General features: G+C 33.4%; 1 protein-coding gene across 3 annotated transcripts in view; it reads left to right on the top strand.

The window, feature by feature from the left end:
- The first annotated feature begins 3,003 nt into the window (after positions 1–3,003).
- The window catches only part of CDH9 (cadherin 9), a 122,752-nt gene continuing 105,390 nt past the window's right edge, over positions 3,004–20,365 (top strand). For all 3 annotated transcript variants that reach the window (XM_030856469.2, XM_060295686.1, XM_030856468.2), the window contains exon 1: positions 3,004–3,137. The gene's annotated coding sequence lies outside the window, so the exon portion shown is untranslated. The remainder of the gene's footprint in view (positions 3,138–20,365) is intronic.

The raw sequence follows: 20,365 nt of genomic DNA, 5'->3' as shown, positions 1-20,365 counted from the left end.
CAAAGGGCAGATTCAAACAGTTGCTAATCCAGGAAGGGAAGGGATGCAAAGACAAGGGAAGGGCAGCCAGGAAACAAGAGTGCAGCCTTGGGGCAGGGTCCTGGTTGACCTCAAGGGATACATATAACAATGTCTTTAAATTCTTTTAAGAGGTCAGCATTCTTCATACCAGAGAAAGACCACCTGAGGCTACATTAATGGAACCAGAGAAGCTCATCAAGAAGATTACCTGAGACCAGATTAGAGGAATGAAAGCCTTTCACACACCCTAATCTTACCAGCAACCCCACCCTTGAACCATCACCATACAACTCCTCACCAAACTCCCCTGGGTTGGAACACACAGTTTTCTAGGGCAGAAGCCTGCTCTGTCCCACTTTGCCTGACAAAGCAATAAAGCTATTCTTTTCTACTTCACCCAAAACTCTGTCTCCGAGAGATTCAATTAGGCACTGGTGTACAGAGGCTGAGCTTTCGGCATCAGTTCTCCCGGCATTCAGCCCCCATCCTTAGGTGCAGTCCAACAGTCACCTCACTAACTTAAGAAAAGATACCTTTATGGATCTTATCTCTTAGGAAATCCCAATGGTTTTAGGAGCTCTGTGCCAGAAACCGGGATGAAGAGTAAATAAATAAATATATATATTTCTTATTATAAATCACAATATCACACAGGAATAAGCCAGCTGTCTTGAACAGTATTACACAGATGGAGTCCTCAGGTATGGGGACACATTATATTCAAAGAAAAAGAAAAGAAAAAAATTTCATGACATGTTTTTGCCATAAGGTAGTACTTTTAAAGTACCAAATGATTAAGAAAAGTTAATTCAAGCTAAAGTAACTTTGAAAAGAATAATTCAAATAATATTTTACATTTACTGTAAATTAATTTTCATGTCTAAATACATTAGAAAAGGAAATATACTCCTACTACTGTAAATAATGATGATGATTAATAGTTTTATGCATACCTGTTTGCTAAATATTTATAAACATTATTCTAAGTATCAAAAACTGTTTTATATGATGCAGAATGCTATTTACATTTGAAAACTTACAAGTAGCTATACACATGATAGAAGATAATTTTCAATAATTCCAAGGTTTAGGCCCCTTGTTTTCAAATGCTCCATAATCACTGTGACAAAGGAGAGAAAGGCAGAGGACTCCTGAGATAATAAGACAGTAACCACTTTTTAGTTGGCAAATCCTCCTTCCCCTTTTATCTAGAAGTAGTGAAAATAACTTCAAATCAGGCAATAGAATGTTTTGTTGGATTGTGGATTTCATACAAAACAGCCTTTCCCTACAGTTGGGTTTCAGTGGGAAATGAAATGCATGCAACTTTAGGGATTCAAAGCTTTTATTTGTGAATATTTACCTTAAACTATGATAAAATATTTTGTTTGGTTCCTTTTTCCCACTTTACATGCATTACTTTATCTCAGCATTAACAGAGAGACTTCTATAATATGTTTATTTAAAGGAACAAGTAGAACTGGAAGAAATGAATATAAAGGAGAATGTGAATTTTATATTAAGTGTCTTTGCTTCAAGAAAACACTCTTAGCCTCCATGAAGAATTCACTAAGCTTTTCTTAACCACTTGGATCTAACCAGCTCTGAACAATTTGCTTTATTTCTTCTTTCTCTTCCTTCATTTGTAGATGAACAAAGTGAAGTCCCTTTTGTGTGTGTGTGTGTGGGTCCATTTCCTACACTTCAAATTCACAAGTATTTAAAAACTGTGTACTACAAGTTATATTACCATGCATTAGCTGTGTCACATTTTATTTGGGGACATGTAAAACTGTATATTCCAAGTATTTGTTTTCCCTTTTAAGAAATGAATTTCCATAATGCACATAATAATAATGCCTCAGATAGGCAGCTCTATTATCTACACTTCATGGATAAGCTTCACCACTGGGGGTGGGGGGGCAGGAGTACAATTTTATTTATAATTTCTATTGTCAGTTTTCCTTTGAAACATCAAATAGGATATTGATTTTTTTTTTGGCACTTAAGCTATTTACTTACTGTGACTTAACGAACTGTTATAAAGTGAGCCATATTCCCACCGTGCATTTCATACAACTATTACTAGAACTTCTTTTCAGAAGGATTTATCTTCTAATCAATATTTTTCTTATTGTGCCATTTCCGGAAGTACTAAAGAGACTTCTCTTCTGTAACAGGATTTGATTCTGTTATGGTTTACCCTCTGTAATAGCTGTACAATGTACAACAGCAAATGTAACAGGTGGACCATCTAGTTCTTGTGATGTTGCTATTGTCCCAATTATATTTGTACGTTTCCAAGGAAGGTGAAAATCCCTCAATTGCATTATCAAGTAAAAAGCAAAGTGTTGCAGAAATTTGAAATTATGCTTGAAATCATTCTCTTCACTGAAAAAGATCATGTTAAGACATCAATGATTAGATGTTTTTAAATTATTGTTTTTGAAAGATTATTTAGTCAATAAACTCAGAGATAAAAATTCATGATCATTGATAAATATAATCTGGATTCTTTCTTTTCCTTGAACTTGGAATTTTGATATTGAAATTGAAATAGGTAGTTGTGAATTCTTCAGAGACTATACACAAAATTCCTTTTGAGAAACAGCACTCTCCATGTGATATATATTTTCTACAGATGATTTACAGGTTACAGACAGGCTGTGACCTTTCTCTCCCAATTGCAAACATATTAAGCAGAGCTGATTAACGGAGACGAAAAACACTGGGTTATTTTCTCTTACAGGGGTCTTTGACAAAGCCCTCTTCTCTGAGCCCTCCTACTTTATTTGCTTGCAAATCACTGTGCCTAAAGAGTCTTTCCTCCCCCAGCCCAAACCTGGAGCCCTGCAGCGCCATCAGTGGCAATATCTTCCTATGTGAGGGACGTCTCTTATTAAACAGAAACGCTGAATGGAAACCAATCAGATAGAGAGTTCCTTTGGCTTCAGCTTCCTGCCTGTCTGAGTTAAAAGTGATGCTCGCTGGAAGAGGGAGGCACACTGAGATTCAGCTGTGAAGATACTATAAAAAGAGGAGAGGGAATGAGAGAGAAGCAACACCAGAATTGTCAGCGCTGAGCAGGGCTAAACTCGATTCCATTGCTAAACAAGGTAAATGTTATTTACTTTGCTTGACAATATAAGCTCTTTAATTTTTGCTTTCCTGTAATGTAGTAATACAAATATTGCTTTTCTCCTAGTTGCTATATTTTTCTCTTTCCCCCCCTCTCTCTCAACATTTAAAAGCAGGTAAGAAAACGTTTTATAGTATTTGAATAAGATATTAAAATGCTCAGTGAAAAAGCTTGCAATGTTTGCTTCTTATTTTACTTTTACAAAACTGATACCTACCAAAGCTCTTTTTATAGAGCTCAAACTTGCATATGGAGCATTATTATAAAAATAAAACTAAACTTCACATTGTGTTGATTTTGGTGGCTTTGAATTACTCACATATTAATTGTGTTTGTGTATACTATTATATCAATTTTAAATGGACTCCTGGTTTTCTCATAACTTTTGTTTACATAATTTGACTCAGAACTGTCAAAAATAAAAGACACTTTTTTCATGTCTTAATAAGAAATGATTTATTTTTAATATTAAAATGAAATGATACATAAACAGTAAAAATAACACATATATAGATGGACATAGGATGTCAGGATTATGGTGATCACTTTACCTGGTGAAGGAGGTTTCTTCACATATTTGTAGTTCTCACTCAGGTCAATATTCTGAATGTGTACATCTGTTGGCTATAATTGCTCTCCATTATTGCAGGCAAATGTATCTTAATGTAATAAAGACTGTGGATGAAAACCACAGGAGGGAGAGAGTTTCAAAGGCAAAATTGTGTTTTATTTGAAGTGATATGGAAAATGTAATGACTTGATGGAGCATTTTTTTTTTTACTTTGCATACTTAAAATAACCATTCGCATCAATTGTGTTTTCAAGCACGCTAATCTCTAAAAAGGCATGTCGAATTTTAACTAAAAGGTTATCAATATTCTACAGTGTTTACATTTAGATACTGTTAACAGTGTGTGTTCTCAGAATCTATTCTAAATAACAAAAGTGCATAAAAGTGATCACCTGTAGTAGATGAGTTCACATTTATTTGTATTAATAACTTCAGATGAGAATGTAATGGACTATAGATTTGAGGAGAAACTGGAGGTCTTTTCAGGAGATTTGTTGTAATTTAATATTGTGTTATATATCTATGAGATTAATAATCAAGATTTTTTCACAAGGTCTTTGAAATCTATGTAGCATGAAAAAATAAGTGATTTTTATAACAGCAAAAGGTGGTAACCTTTTCATGAAAGGAGGAAATCTTCATTTGGCTCTCTTTACTTATATGTAAAATTAGCAGTGTCGTCTATTTTCAGCCATAGCTAAGAATGAACTTGATCACTCAAGTGTTCTTAACTTGGAAAAAAAGTATGATTTAAAAACCTCTAACTGATTCAAGAGAGGATAAATCCTATTTTCAGATTCAGACACTGCTTCATTACCTAGACAATGCTGTGTCAAGTGTAGAAATACAAAACCGGTTAATACAGGTTTGAATGGTAGATTTTTTTGAAAAATAAAGAAAATGAAATAACATGCTATTCCAGCACATAGCAGCAAAGAACTTGGACATAACATGAACAACATGCATTTGCGGTCTTGTCATCAAGCATATTATGGATTCAACTGAAGTTTTCACAAAGGAAGAGTACAAAATAATTGTATGCACTTAATAGATATATGCTGAGATGCTGAAATACTGTCATCTCTGTATTTGCTTTGAAAAATGAGAAAATGTAAGATAAAGCTCATGATATGAGCAAATCTAATTCTGGAAATAATGAATAAAAAAATGCTTCAGAGGAAGCAGGTAGTGTCAGTTTTTCTAACTTTAAGTCAGAGAGATTTGGTAGGACTAATAAAGCAAGTCATATAAGATAATATTATTTTCTAGGATGGAAAAATAAGTTTTCCCTTTATTACACTATTTGACAGCTTAAAAAACAATTGTGAAATGGTTCACATAATTATGTCACCATTATTGTATCCTTTGCATAATTGAAATAAAAATGTCTTGTACCACTGCCTATGTGTAAAATATCACAATATCAAAGTTGGCTTTGAAATTACATTTTTAAATGATACGTTGCTTGACTTGATCAATTGTATGTTAGATCAGAAGCTCTTCTGAATGTTAACTTGCATGAAAAGATTTCACTTGGTATTTTACTGTGCCCCTCATACATGCAAAGTTTAGCCAGTTTAATATCGATTCTTTGGTACATACACCAAATGGGAATAAAAAAAAATAATCAGAGATTTTTTTTTCTGCTGGGTTACCTCTTTTTAGTGTTTTGAGGCAAACACGCATTCCATACAATATTTACACAATGTATAGGTGCAGCTAATCAGAATGCTTTGGACAGTGCTTAAAATTACATAACAAAATATGTGAGTAATACGGCAATATATTGTATGCAAGAAAGTATAAATTAAGTTGAGAGTTAATTTAAAAAATACATGTGAGTGTGTCACCAATAAACATTGGCTGTAACTTGTTCTCTGTGAAAGTGAAGAGCCTAGAATGGATCATTACTTAGTGTTAATACAAATGCTGCAATAATACAAATGCTTCATTAGTTTGCTATACTCTTTAAGACTAATTTTGTTCCCTCAAAGGTAAATTTAAAGTATAAATAAATTTAACATTTTAAAAAAACCGAGTGTGATACTTTAAGAACGTCCAAAGTGATATTTTAAATATTTATACTTCTGACTTCAAGGATATATATATATATATATATATATAAAATTATATATATAATATATGATCCTATTATATGTATTATCGAATAGTAACATTAGTAGAGTAAGTTTGGTTTATGGTGAGGTATTTTATTATAAAAACTCTATTTAGGTTCTTAGGCATTTTACTTAATTTTTCTATTTAATGAAATTTTCTAGAAGAAAACATGCTAAATGGGACCAAAGGACATTGGTTTTAATTAGCTTTGTTTTTACCTGATGTAAATTTATACATATGATTATTTTTATTGTAGAACATGAGACGTTTCCTAAGGTAAAGCAATTTCTTTCTTCGTATCTTGCATATCTGTTTTCAAAAATGAGTTGTGTCTTAAAATATATCCCCAAAAGTTTCTTAATGTCTATGACATTACCTTATTTAGGTGTTAACATAAAATTCTAGAACTTTAGAAATGGGGTTTTAACCACCTCCAACTTTGATGTTGCACAGGAAAACTGAGGTTTAGAAAAATCAGATTACATAACCAAGGCTGTCAAATTATATATGAAAAATTGTCAACGTTGTGTGAAAATATATCATCATGTGGAAACATTGTGTGAAAGTTGAGTCATGAGAATCATATTAGGAATGTATACACGCACACACGCACACAGTGATGAGTTGAAAACACTGACTACTAGATAGTTTTAAACATCCTGAAAAAGTTTTTTCTCCTATGATTCACTTCAAATTCCTCTGCCTGGAACCACCATTATCCTCATCATTAAAATATGGTAAGGAATGCACAGTGAGGAGTGTCTTTATAGCACTCTTAAATATTTTCATAGCAGTCTAATATGTTAATGCACTTATCCCTAAATTTAGCACTACTAAGAGATGGTCTTACAGCCTCATTAAGATGCAAAGTGTCTGAATAAAAGCAGGATCTCTGGAGCCTAACCAAGACATTTTATATTAGAACTACTGAGAAACACCTCCCAAAACACAAAAGTCCTAATAACGGATCTTACTGCTTATGAAGAGAAAATGGAAACCTCACGAGGTATTGTTGTTGCTGTGTGTGTGTGTGTGTGTGTGTGTGTGTGTGTGTAATACATATTTATTTATTTTTAAGAGAAAAGGTGGGGAAAAGGAGAAGACCTGAATATTTTCTTTAAGTGATATTCAAGGTTTTCCTTTTTTCTCTTTTTTTTCCTTATTCCATTACTTTGCTAAATTATAAATCAATTGCAGGGGGAATGTGTGCTCTCATAGTCTCTATTTCTATTCATGAGCAAGATAATTCTTGGCCTTTCTAATTAATCAATGAAACACCACAGCATATGACTGTTTTGTAAGGTTGAATTAAAAAGCCTGCTCTACATATCACTCTTTGAGATTAATCCTACAATTGCAAAGAAAGGAGATAGCAGTGGCTAATAGTTATTATTTGATTTTTGAGTTTAAAGATGAACATGTTCCTAAATGTACTGTAAGAAATAGATATACCCGACAGAATTTATATTGGAATATGCTAAACTCACTACAGTTTATGTATTATTAATAGAGTATCCAACGCATAATGGACTTTTCCTTCATATTTACTTGAAACAGGATGTTAGGAAAGTCATAAAAAACAAGGGACAATATTTATAGGAAGGAAGTATAATAAGGATGACAACAATGTATAGCATAACAATGTGTAATCTAAGCAAATAAACACCAACAGTTCACTTCCTATGATAAAAGATATAATTTAAATCATACTGCTTTTATAAACTAGGCCATCAATCCTAAAAGTTTTCAAAGGGGGTTCTTCCCCAGACAAGTAATTTCTTTATCATCTATTTTTTTCTACCAAACAGGTTACTTAAATAATTTAATGTAATTGCACAAAATATTTTTCAAAATATTCACATTTATGTGTTATAAATACTTCACAATGCAAAGAATATATCAGAAATCTAAGAAACTCAAATCTCTTTTTCACTGTAATGGTAATTAAGCCACAGATGAAACATTGGAGAAAACTTACAGGTCAAATTACAAAGTAACATCTACATATCTATATCTTCAGGTATTTATCTATACATCTGCATCCATATGTATTTCTGTGTATCTGTATCTACAGGTAGATCTGTATGTGTGTGTATGTACCCAAAAAATATATATGGAAAATAGAAAGGAATAACACAATCAATTATTTCAATGTATAAATTAATTATAGCCTTTAAATTGTTACAATGGTGTAACATTAGACACTAAGAATCTATTTTGTCAGGCAGTTATGGATATTATATTATGAACAAATAATAAAATGGCAATTAAAACTATTTTTAAATTTTGGAAAAATTTAAAGTTCGTGTGTTGTGATTGATTTGAATAATTTTTTGAATAGGGAGAATTAGACTTGCATTTTTTAAAACTGTAACTAGAAATAATCATTCTCCATTGAATGTCTAAAAGTCTTGACCTCATAAAATTATAATCTCTTTACCCACTCTTATGGTGGGTGGGAAAGTAAAGTAGGAATCATAATGCTATCTCAAACCATATTAGGTAAAAATTAGATTATTATTATCAGAAAAGATCTTTATTATTTTTTATTTGTTATATAAAATACAGAGAGAGCACATTACATGATGGAATTTTATTTATTTGGTCATTTTCCATAGCCGAGGGTCAGTCAATAGGCATTTTATATTTCTTGTATTATTGGGTAAGTTAATTATTTGCTTAATTCCAAATTTTCTTTATATTAAAAACATACTAAGATTAAATAGCATTGCTTTATGTCTAATAACATATATATAATAATTTAATAAAACAGTCAAGGATAAATATTTGTATTAATTCCACTCACCAGGTAAATGTTATAACTTATTAGAACATTATAAATCAGCCATGCATGTACTGAGCAGGGATTGAAATAGGTTTAACTATTAGAAGAGAAACAATATTTTTTCTTCTCCCCTAATCGTGCCAGTTTAACTAGATGATGTGACATTTTATATATAGTTTCAATTCAGTTATGCTTTTTCGTACAATAGCATTAAATAAGATTCAGATTTGTATTTCTGACAATATTACTCTTCCAATGACTAAATAATTAATACACTATTATAATAATATATATGGTTTTGTATGCAAATCATATGTGTCTGTCTTTTCTGTTTAGCTTAGAATTGAGGTACCTAATACAATCATTAACAGTGAAGAAAGTTATTATCATACCGGGAATAAATATATTTTTCTTTATAATTAAAATTAACTTTGGTCAGTTTAGAATAGGGAGTTCTATTGAAATACAAATAGTGAATACCAATAATAAGCTTACAGTTTTAAATATTGCAGTTATTTTAGTTCATTACAATGAAGACTTTTTAAACAGTGCTGTCTGTATCTATATATTTATCTCTCTATATCTATTACAGATAGACAGATATATATATATATACACACATATATGTATGAGGTGTCTCGAGCTCACTACTTTGGACTTGAGACCTGTGTTAAATTTTGCTTTCAATAGATAAATAGGGAAGACTGTTTTATTTAAATAAGAAATAAACTTCCAATTTTGGAAATTTTTTTGCAATTTTAGAAAGTTAAGAGGATAATTGTTCTAATAGAATTTAAAAAAAATAAATATATATCAGGAAACTGCTTGAGTTTATAATTCCTTATACCCAAAGATGAATACTGAAACTGACGGAGACCAAATGACAGAATGGAGACTAAGAAAGTAGTGAGATTCAATTGCAGACTCAGTAGCAGAGTCACACAATAATTTAATAATAATGCTATCATGGATGTCTGGTGTCTCCCCAGATCTATGCTTCTTGTGGTTTGTTGCTGACAAATGAAGCATTGCTTTGAGATCACTGCAACCCTTTATTTAAACACAAGCATGGAGATGGCGCTCCATTTTACCCAAGACTAAACTGTGTTTATCGAAGTCTTACATTGAAATTGAGCTTTAAACATATTCAAGGAGGAATAAAATTTTATTTCAGGATAAATATGTCACTTCTATATGTCTTGCATTATATTTCAATGACCATATTTTTAAATTGCACTCTTCTAAAATTACAAGAAAATGTAGGTAAACAGCCCCTATGGAAAGAGCGTTGAGGAAACTCTACCCCAGAATGAAAATTTTATTTAGATTGTGGGTTTGGACAAACATATCCTTAAGTATTTATAAGTAATGTTTTGTTATATAAAATATGGAACTGAAAGCAGATTTTAGAAAATAATCATTATAGAATTCGATACATAGTCATACATTACAGTGGCTTTCTATAAATAAGAGATGTTTTATAAACTATCAGGGATATACATTTTATTAAAATTACAATTTTATATCATTTTTCTAAATGTAATTACTTGATGTTTTTATTACCTTTCATCCAGTATTTTTACATATGTCAACAGGAACCCATTTGAAACTAATCTTTATCTCCATGGTGAGAAAAATTTTAAAGTATTAAATAGTCAATTTGCTAAAAGTAGATTTTTAACCAATTTAATATATAAGAAAGTAAGCATACAGTAAGATTATGGAAGGAATTTTTAGTCTTTAACATGTGATTAAAAAGTTCTCAATAAAAAATATACTGATAAGATATATCAAATGATATACTAGTAATATATAACTATATAATTCATGAATAAGTTACTATTTCTAATATGCTAGGTGATGTATTGTGCTGAAAGTGTTAAATGTTATTTTCTCCTTTAACTATAACTATAATCTATGAGGAAAGAAATCATCCACATCCATCTTCTTTTATCCTTTCCCTTTTGCTTGAATTCTGAATTGTTTGGTGGCTAAAATAGACTTAAGTTATACGTTGCCCACTGACGTCTTCCAAATTGAATGTAAGTCTATAGTGATTCACAGAAAGCAGATTTCTTTTTCCATGCAATGAACTGTGATAATTTATTTCTCTTGCTACTTTTAACTACTTGTGCTTTCTTACCTTCACTGCAGCTTTAGCTTTGCTGCTACTTCTGTTTCCATACTTATGGCTTTGCTTCTAACTCCATATCAGTTTTCCCTAGCCCCACTCCTCCTCTACATCCAAGACAGAATATATTTAACTACCAGTGCTTTTCCTCCTTAATTTGGCTTGCACTTTGGGGAGATGATTCAGTGACCTGTAATAGAAAAGTAGCTTTTCTAACATGAGAAACTCCTTAGATGAGGTGCTAATAAAAACTGGTCAATATATTTGTGGGCAATTTTAGAAACTCTTCTCTTCTGTTCCACCTCTCCCAACTTTTATTTTCTAATTGACTGAAAATGGGTCTTATAGGGAGTTGAATATTACCAAGGTCACAATTCATTAAAAAGAGATAAGTAGAACAAGGAGACGTGGTACTACTGACAAGTGGATTTGACTGCAGGTCCAGGAATGGAGCCCTGCCACGTATACAGCTGCAGAAGGATTTTGGAGAATCGTTAAGAAAAATTGGGACTTGAAAATCTAAGGCTATCCTTGTATCCTTTTATGTTAATACTCATAAGTTGTGTGTGTGAGGTGACAAGTTGGCAGAGTGTTTTGATATTGACTGCTTGGCCTCAGGAATCCCAAAATGGATACATACAAACTTTTTACATTAAGAAGCTGATTTTGTGTTCCATTTTCATGTAGTAGAAATGACAGTCCATCTTACAGTTTGCAGGTCTTGGTAGAAGCAGTGCTTCTCATAACATCAGTAGAATAATGTAGTGTCCTAAATGTGTGCAGAAGTCTGTTCAGAATCCTATAGGCACTCTTTGTATTCTTTTCTTTTAAGCTCACTATCAGGAAAAAGATCTTCGGATTATTTGTAGTAGTTAATTAATTTATCTGTTGGCTGATTATTTCATTTTCTTACCTTTGAATTTACTCATTATTGAACACCTGCTACACGTCCTAGGCTCTATGCTGTTGTGGAACATGTGCTGAGAAGATCTTCACATGGAAACCACTCATTTCCAAACAGCTTCAGTTGTTAGAGATTTTCCTTTTGCCATAAGTGACAACATTTATCTGTTTGTAAATTCTCTCTTTATTTTGTCTTAGTTTTGCTTGGTACTAATCTTTATTTCACCCCTATGTAATAGTATTAAAAGAAAAGCATTCAAAGAAAACTTTGTCCAGCCTATATTTTTTCTTCAGTATAAACAACACTCATTACTTCAATTTTAAAGTAAGTAACATTTTACAGACTGCTCTACCATTCTAGTTGTCCTGTGTGAATTGAACTCTTGTTTGATATTGTCCCTAAAATTGAAATCAATAATCCTAATACGTAACAGGGAGCACACAATAAGTGGGACTATAACTCCCTTTTAAAAGCTACTTTTCAAATTAATCCAAGACCGTTTTTCTATTCCTCTTCACTGCTTCCAAAACACATACAAAGAAAAAAAAAAGTCTTTATGATTTGTAATTGTGTCTTGTAAGAAAAAATGCCAAATCCTTACATATATACACTAGTCACATCTTACATTGGTCTTTTACTATCTAGTCCTTCAACCACTCTTCTTATAAAAACCTTCATATCTCTTTGCTGTATTGTTATAATAACCGTTTAGTTGCTCACCTAGCCAACAGTATATTTAATTAATAATACATTCCACAAAGTATAATTTTATAAATTAAGAATATACTCAATAACAATTTCTCCCTTATCACCAACCCATCACATCTAGAAATACATCAAGTACATCTCAGCCTTGGATCCAAGTCTTCAGCCATTGGTTTTTATCTTATATTTTAATGTTTTCCTGCTAAATTATGAGTCTTAAAAATATGACCACATACTTAAAGGGCCCAAAGTATACATTTCATGATCAAAACTATCCTGAAATCTTTTTTTTTTAACATCTTTATTGGAGTATAATTGCTTTACAATGGTGTGTTAGTTTCTGCTTTATAACAAAGTGAATCAACTATACATATACATATATCCTCGTATCTCCTCCCTCTTGCATCTCCCTCCCTCCCACCCTCCCTATCCCAACTCTCTAGGTGGTCACAAAGCGCAGAGCTGATCTCCCTGTGCTATGCAGCTGCTTCCCACTAGCTATCGGTTTTACATTTGGTAGTGTATATATGTCCATGCCACTCTCTCACTTTGTCACAGCTTACCCTTCCCTCAGGTGGCTTCCATGTCCTGGCTATTGTAAACAGAGCTGCAGTGAACATTGTGGTACATGACTCTTTTTGAATTATGGTGTTCTCAGGGTATATGCCCAGTAGTGGAATTGCTGGGTCGTATGGTAGTTCTATTTTTAGTTTTTTAAGGAAGCTCCATACTGTTCCCCATAGTGGCTGTAACAATTTACATTCCCACCAAGAGTGCAAAAGGGTTCCCTTTTCTCCACACCCTTGATTGTAGATTGTTTGATGATGGCCATTCTGACTGGTGTGAGATGATATCTCATTGTAGTTCTGATTTGCATTTCTCTAATGATTAATGATGTTGAACATTCTTTCATGTGTTTGCTGACAATCTGTATATCTTCTTTGGAGAAACGTCTATTTAGGTCTTATGCCCATTTCTGGATTGGGTTGTTTGTTTTTTTTCATATTGAGCTGCATGAGCTGCTTATAAATTTTGGAGATTAATCTTTTGTCAGTTGCTTCATTTGCAAATATTTTCTCCCATTCTGAGGGCTGTCTTTTCGTCTTGTTTATGGTTTCCTTTGCTGTGCAAAAGCTTTTAAGTTTCAGTAGGTCCCATTTGTTTATTTTTGTTTTTATTTCCATTTCTCTAGGAGGTGGGTCAAAAAGGATCTTGCTGTGATTTATGTCATAGAGTGTTCTGCTTATGTTTTCCTCTAAGAGTTTGATACTGTCTGGCCTTACATTTAGGTCTTTAATCCATTTTGAGTTTATTTTTGTGTATGGTGTTAGAGAGTGTTCTAATTTGATTCTTTTACATGTAGCTGTCCAGTTTTCCCAGCACCACTTATTGAAGAGGCTGTCTTTTCTCCATTGTATATTCTTGCCTCCTTTATCAAACATAAGGTGACCATATGTGTGTGGGTTTATCTCTGGGCTTTCTATCCTGTTCCACTGATCTATATTTCTGTTTTTGTGTCAGTACCATACTGTCTTGATTACTGTAGCTTTGTAGTATAGCCTGAAGTCCGGGAGCCTGATTCCTCCAGCTCCATTTTTCTTTCTTTTTTGTTTTTTTTTGCAGTACGCAGCCCTCTCACTGTTGTGGCCTCTCCCGTTGCGTAGCACAGGCTCCGGATGCACAGGCTCAGAGGCCATGGCTCACACGGGCCCAGCCACTTCGTGGCATGTGGGATCTTCCCAGACCAGGACACGAACCCGTGTCCCCTGCATCGGCAGGCGGACTCTCAACCCCTGTGCCACCAGGGAAGCCCTCCATTTTTCTTTCTCAAGATTGCTTTGGCTATTCGGGGTCTTTTGTGTTGCCATCAAAATTGTTAATTTTTTTTTTTCTACTTCTGTGAAAAATGCCATTGGTAGTTTGATAGGGATTGCACTGAGTCTGTAGATTGCTTTGGGTAATACAGTCATTTTCACAATGTTGATTCTTCCAATCCAGGAACATGGTATATCTCTCCATCTGTTTGTATCATCTTTAATTTCTTTCATCAGTGTCTTACAGTTTTCTGCATACAGGTCCTTTGTCTCCTTAGGTAGGTTTATTCCTAGGTATTTTATTCTTTTTGTTGCAATGGTAAATGGGAGTGTTTCCTTAATTTCACTTTCAGATTTTTTCATCATTAGTGTATAGGAATGCAAGAGATTTCTGTGCATTAATTTTGTATGCTGCTATTTTACCGAATTCATTGATTAGCTCTAGTAGTTTTCTGGTAGCATCTTTAGGATTCTCTATGTATAGTATCATGTCACCTGCAAACAGTGACAGCTTTACTTCTTCTTTTCCAATTTGGAGTCCTTTTATTTCTTTTTCTTCTCTGACTGCTGTGGCTAAAACTTCCAAAACAATGTTGAATAATAGTGGTGAGAGTGGGCAACCTTGTCTTGTTCCTGGTCTTAGTGGAAATGGTTTCAGTTTTTCACCATTGAGGACGATGTTGGCTGTGGCTTTATCATATATGCCCTTTATTATGTTGAGGTAAGTTCCCTCTATGCCTACTTTCTGCAGGGTTTTTATCATAAATGGGTGTTGAATTTTGTTGAAAGCTTTTCTGCATCTATTGGCTATCATATGGCTTTTATTCTTCAATTTGTTAATATGGTGTATCACATTGATTGATTTGCGTATATTGAAGAATCCTTGCATTCCTGGGATAGACCCCACTTGATCACGGTGTATGATCCTTTTAATGTGCTGCTGGTTTCTGTTTGCTATATTTTGTTGAGGATTTTTGCATCTATGTTCATCAGTGATATTGGCCTGTAAAAACTATCCTGAAATCTTTTTTTTTTTTTACATCTTTATTGGAGTATAATTGCTTTACAATGGTGTATTAGTTTCTGTTTTATAACAAAGTGAATAAACTATACATATACATATGTTCTCATATCTCTTCCCTCTTGCGTCTCCCTCCCTCCCACCCTCCCTATCCCACCCCTCTAGGTGGTCACAAAGCACTGAGCTGATCTCCCTGTGCTATGCAGCTGCTTCCCACTAGCTATCTATTTTACGTTTGGTAGTGTATATATGTCCATGCCACTCTCTCACTTTGTCACAGCTTACCCTTCCCTCTCCCCGTATCCTCAAGTCCATTCTCTAGTAGGTCTGTGTCTTTATTCCTGTCTTACCTGTAGGTTCTTCATGACATTTTTTTTTCTTAGATTCCATATATATGTCTTAGCATATGGTTTTTGTCTTTCTCTTTCTGACTTACTTCACTCTGTATGACAGACTCTAGGTCCATCCACCTCACTACAAATAACTCAATTTCGTTTCTTTTTATAGCTGAGTAATATTCCATTGCATATATGTGCCACATCTTCTTTATCCATTCATACGATGATGGACACTTAGGTCATTTCCATCTCCTGGCTATTGTAAATAGAGCTGCAATGAACATTTTGGTACATGACTCTTTTTGAATTACGGTTTTCTCAGGGTATATGCCCAGTTCTGGGATTGCTGGGTCATATGGTAGCTCTATTTGTAGTTTTTTAAGGAAACTCCATACTGTTCTCCATAGTGCCTGTACCAATTCACATTCCCAACAGCAGTGCAAGAGTGTTGCCTTTTCTCCACACCCTCTCCTATCTTGAAATCTTTATAAAAATAGTTTAGGTATGATTTAGTGTAAGTTCCCTGGAAGAAAGGCCAAAGCTTTCATGATATTTATGGAGTTTTCATATCATCCTGAAAAAGTATGGACTGCTTAACAGTTTATAAGTTAAAATATTTGTACTTAACAAGTTTATCAAAATAATAGTAAAAATGCACTTGGTTGGTGGTGTCAGTAGACATACAATGTCTTCCCAGCTGTATATACTAGTTGTCTTATTAGTAGTTTATCTTCATTTCTTGGTGCAAATGTCTCATGTATAATAAAATGCAATGAACAGGAAGTGTAGATAGGTAATATTTTATGGTTGGAAGGTCAAGCAAAGTCCTGGAGTCAGACATTCAAAGCAGAAAAGCCAGTTTTACTATCTACTTCATGTATGAGTTTGAGAAAGTCTTTTAATGCTTCAGAGCTCTTGAAGCTTCCTGAGAAAAGATAAGAACAATATCTACATTACAGTGTATTATGAAGAGACACTTCTGATCCTATAATAACTGCTCTTATTAAGAATGTTATTGCTCAGGTTCATTATAACTAGGTAAAGTGCACTGAAACTTTTCATGTAGCGTAAGAGACACCTAGCTTAATTTGATGACTCTCATTGCTCTTGAAATTAGATAAGGTAAATCTGGAAGTCAGTTACAACATTATGAATATAAATATTCATACATATCATGTGGTTCCTTAAGTTGACATAGCATACAATGAAAATATTTTATATTCTGAAAAATTTTGTGGTGTAAATTTATACCATATTGAAATTAATATAGAATATTTACAATCATAGGTAGAATACGATAAAGTTTATTGCTTTAAGTTAGAATGAGTACATTACACATGGATCTTGGAGATATGAATGAGTTATGAAAGTCTTTGAAATCAATGGTAATAAAATTTCATAGTATCTCCTATCATCACATATTTTAATGCTGGGTATTTAACTTTCCTTTTCTATCATTTTTATGGTTTTCTCCCTTTTATTTTTTGAATTACATTAATAACTAAAGTGAATGGTATTCTTGAACTTAAAGTGAATAGAGCTTATAAAGATGGTTTATTTGTACAAGAATTTTACTGTGGTTTGAAAAATGTAGTTCAAACAAAAATGATAATAATGGGGCTTCCCTGGTGGCACAGTGGTTGAGAGTCTGCCTGCTGATGCAGGGGACACGGGTTCGTGCCCCTGTCCGGGAGGATCCTGCATGCCGCAGAGCGGCTGGGCCTGTGAGCCATGGCCACTGAGCCTGCGTGTCCGGAGCCTGTGCTCTGCAACAGGAGAGGCCACAACAGTGAGTGCCCTGTGTACCACAAAAAAAAAAAAAAAAAAAGATAATAAAGATTGCATGCTTGTAACATTCACTAAAATTAACTTGGAAGTTATATTTGTGGTGAATGATTTGATTGTTTATTCCTAATCTTTGTAAAATGAGTTAGTATTCATAAAATATAGAAACTGTTTTAAGTTATATTTAGTAAATATTTACTATGATATAGCATTTTTCTGGGTGCTGAGGTTATAGCAGTGAACATGATACCAAGTGTTTCTAATCACCAGAAGATACTTTCTTGGGGAGTAATACAAATAACAAATAAGACAAATATAGTACTGATGAATGCTGAGAAAATAGGCAGTGGAGTGGAGAGTTTCTGAAGGGGTGGGTGGACTTTATCAAGGTAGTTAGGGGGCATTTTTTGAGACGGTGATATTTAAATTGGTTCTGAATGGAGAGAAGGAAATATGAAAAGCATCATTTTAGGTAGAAGAAATGGCAAGTTCAAAAGCTCTGGCATGTTAATAAATTTTGCTCTTTTTCTATATAATATTCTAATTAAAAGTAATTTAATTTATAAAAACTAGATTGTTATATTATGCTTACTTAGATACTTATAAACTTATTAATAAAAATGTGAAGTGGACACTTTCTATTTCTCACCTTAATGTTAACAACGTGCATTCTTGCATTTTTTCTTGCTTCATGAAACAAGTGGTTCTAATACAATATTCATCTTTATGTATATAAAGTTAGCATTTTATTAAATGTTACTGTTTATATAGTGGTGGGAATTTCAGACAGCTACTATAGAATATTTAGATATCAACTCTTAGTGTCCAAGATTTTTAGTTTTCTAGTTTCTCCTGGTTGTAAGTTGAAGACTCACTGAAGCTAAGGCAGGAAAGCGTATCTTATTGTAACGAGGACATATATACCTGTATATATGTCTGTATATTTCTGTATCATTATGTGTAATGATAAGGGACAGTTAGTCTTACAACTCTCCAAAGGAAAAAATGAAAAAGAATTCCTCCTTTATCCTGAATGTTGAGGGAGGTTCTATCCTTCTTGAAGGCACTAGGGACAGCAGGATCTGTTCTAGAATTGTCTCTAATGTCTCCACATGTTGATTCCTTTCTATCTGTGTGATTATATTTTGAACATAATTTTCATACTTTTTTATAGTTTCCAAAAGAAGGAGTCTAATTATGTGATTGCAGTTCTTCTCTACTTCTAAGGATCTGCTGTCCTACAAGTTCCACTTTCATCATTTTGTTTGTTATGTTATGCCTACCTTTATTTTCTGGCACTTTTACAGCTTCTCTTTCTTTTTTTCTGATCTCCTCTTTTCGATGATCTTTGGTTAAAGTTTCAGAGACATTTGTATTAGTCTAACTGTTAACTCTTTGTCCCAGGACTGTAGACAGTCTTTTTGTTGGTGCTCAATATTTTCCTTACCATATCTGAATTAGGTGACCCTAGTCATATTCTCTTACGTCCTTATATACAATGTATTTGCTGGAAAAGTGACCTTTGACCTCACAAGGACTGGTTGGATACCCTTCTTTAAAAGCACCTGGCAGCACAGTACTCAATGTACATTGATAGGACTACACCATTTGTGCAAAATAAACAATTATAATGACAATATTCTCACCCCAAATAACATGTAGATAATATGCTTCTTATCCTACCAAATTGTGTTCATTTTGGCTAAAATGTAATTTACAGTTATAAAACAAAAATGAAAATATGCCCAATTTGGAGTTTTAAGATTATATCATAAATCGTTATTGGTTATTGGATGTTTTCAATAAGGAAACACAATGGTCTATGTATTTTGGGTGAATCATGCTTTGGTAAATAATTCTTTCAGTAAGTTCTACACTGCTTAATTATAAAACTGATTCATACACCACATTGGAAGGTGTGGTGTTTATAACTTTTGATCTGATGCTAACTCTATATCTCCTAACTCCCTCTTTCTTCCCTTCCCAGTGTTAAATCTGCCTGCCATTCTTTTGAGCTACAGAGAAGGGAAGAAATCATGTTTACTTAAATACTAACTGTAATGGTTAAAAGCTTGGATTCTTGAGCCAGAAACACCAGCTTTATCTCTTGCCTCCAGTGTGGTCTCAATGAATTTATTTCATCTTCCTAAATTTCAATTTCCTCAGGTGAAAATGTGGATAATTGTAATATTAGGGTTGTTGCAAGATTGATTATGATAATACATATATCAAAGTGCTTATTATAATAGTCATTTAATAAATATTAATTTTGCCACTATTCTTATTATATTCAGAATGTACTCAAACTGTCAGTTTCTAATACTGTTTTTAGGGAATTTAACCAGGAATTTTACCAGTATATTTGGGAAAAAGTAGTTATAATATTCTGTACATGTTTCAGGACTTTTCTTTGTCTAAACTTTTTTTTCTTTCTTTTTTTTAACTCATTATTTATGTATTTTTGGCTGCGTTCTGAAGTCAATTGTTGCTGCGGGTGGGCTTTCTCTAGTTGTGGCGAGCGGGGGCTACTCTTCGTTGCAGTGTGCAGGCTTCTCATTGTGGTGGCTTTTCCTGTTGCAGAGCATGGGCTCTAGGTGCACAGGCTTCAGTAGTTGTGACACACAGGCTCAGTAGTTGTGGCTCACGGGCTTACTTGCTCCGCGGCATGTGGGATCCTCCTGGACCAGGGCTCGAACCCAAGTCCCCTGCATTGTCAAGTAGATTCTTAACCACTGCACCACCATAGAAGTCCCCTGTCTAAGCTTTTAAAAGAAGGCAGAAAATGAAATATAATTATACTTCCAAATAATTGATTGAAAAAGATGTTTTTGCTCAATGCTAGGATTTTACTTGATTAGGCAACATATTTTCTCCAAAGAAATCTTCACTGGCTTTTAAAAATACCATATGATCAATCATGAATGCAGAGAGTAGGAGTAACAATAAGAACATATTGGAAACATTAAAGAAATGTTGTTTAAAATTATGTAAACAATCACACTTTGAAAAAGCACAGAGCACTAAAAAAGCTCC

The sequence above is a fragment of the Globicephala melas genome, chromosome 3, assembly GCF_963455315.2.
Source record: "Globicephala melas chromosome 3, mGloMel1.2, whole genome shotgun sequence".
NCBI classification, from domain to species: Eukaryota; Metazoa; Chordata; class Mammalia; order Artiodactyla; family Delphinidae; genus Globicephala; species Globicephala melas.
The sequence above is the reverse complement of the archived record's forward strand: the minus strand, read 5'-3'. Positions and strand labels throughout refer to the sequence as shown.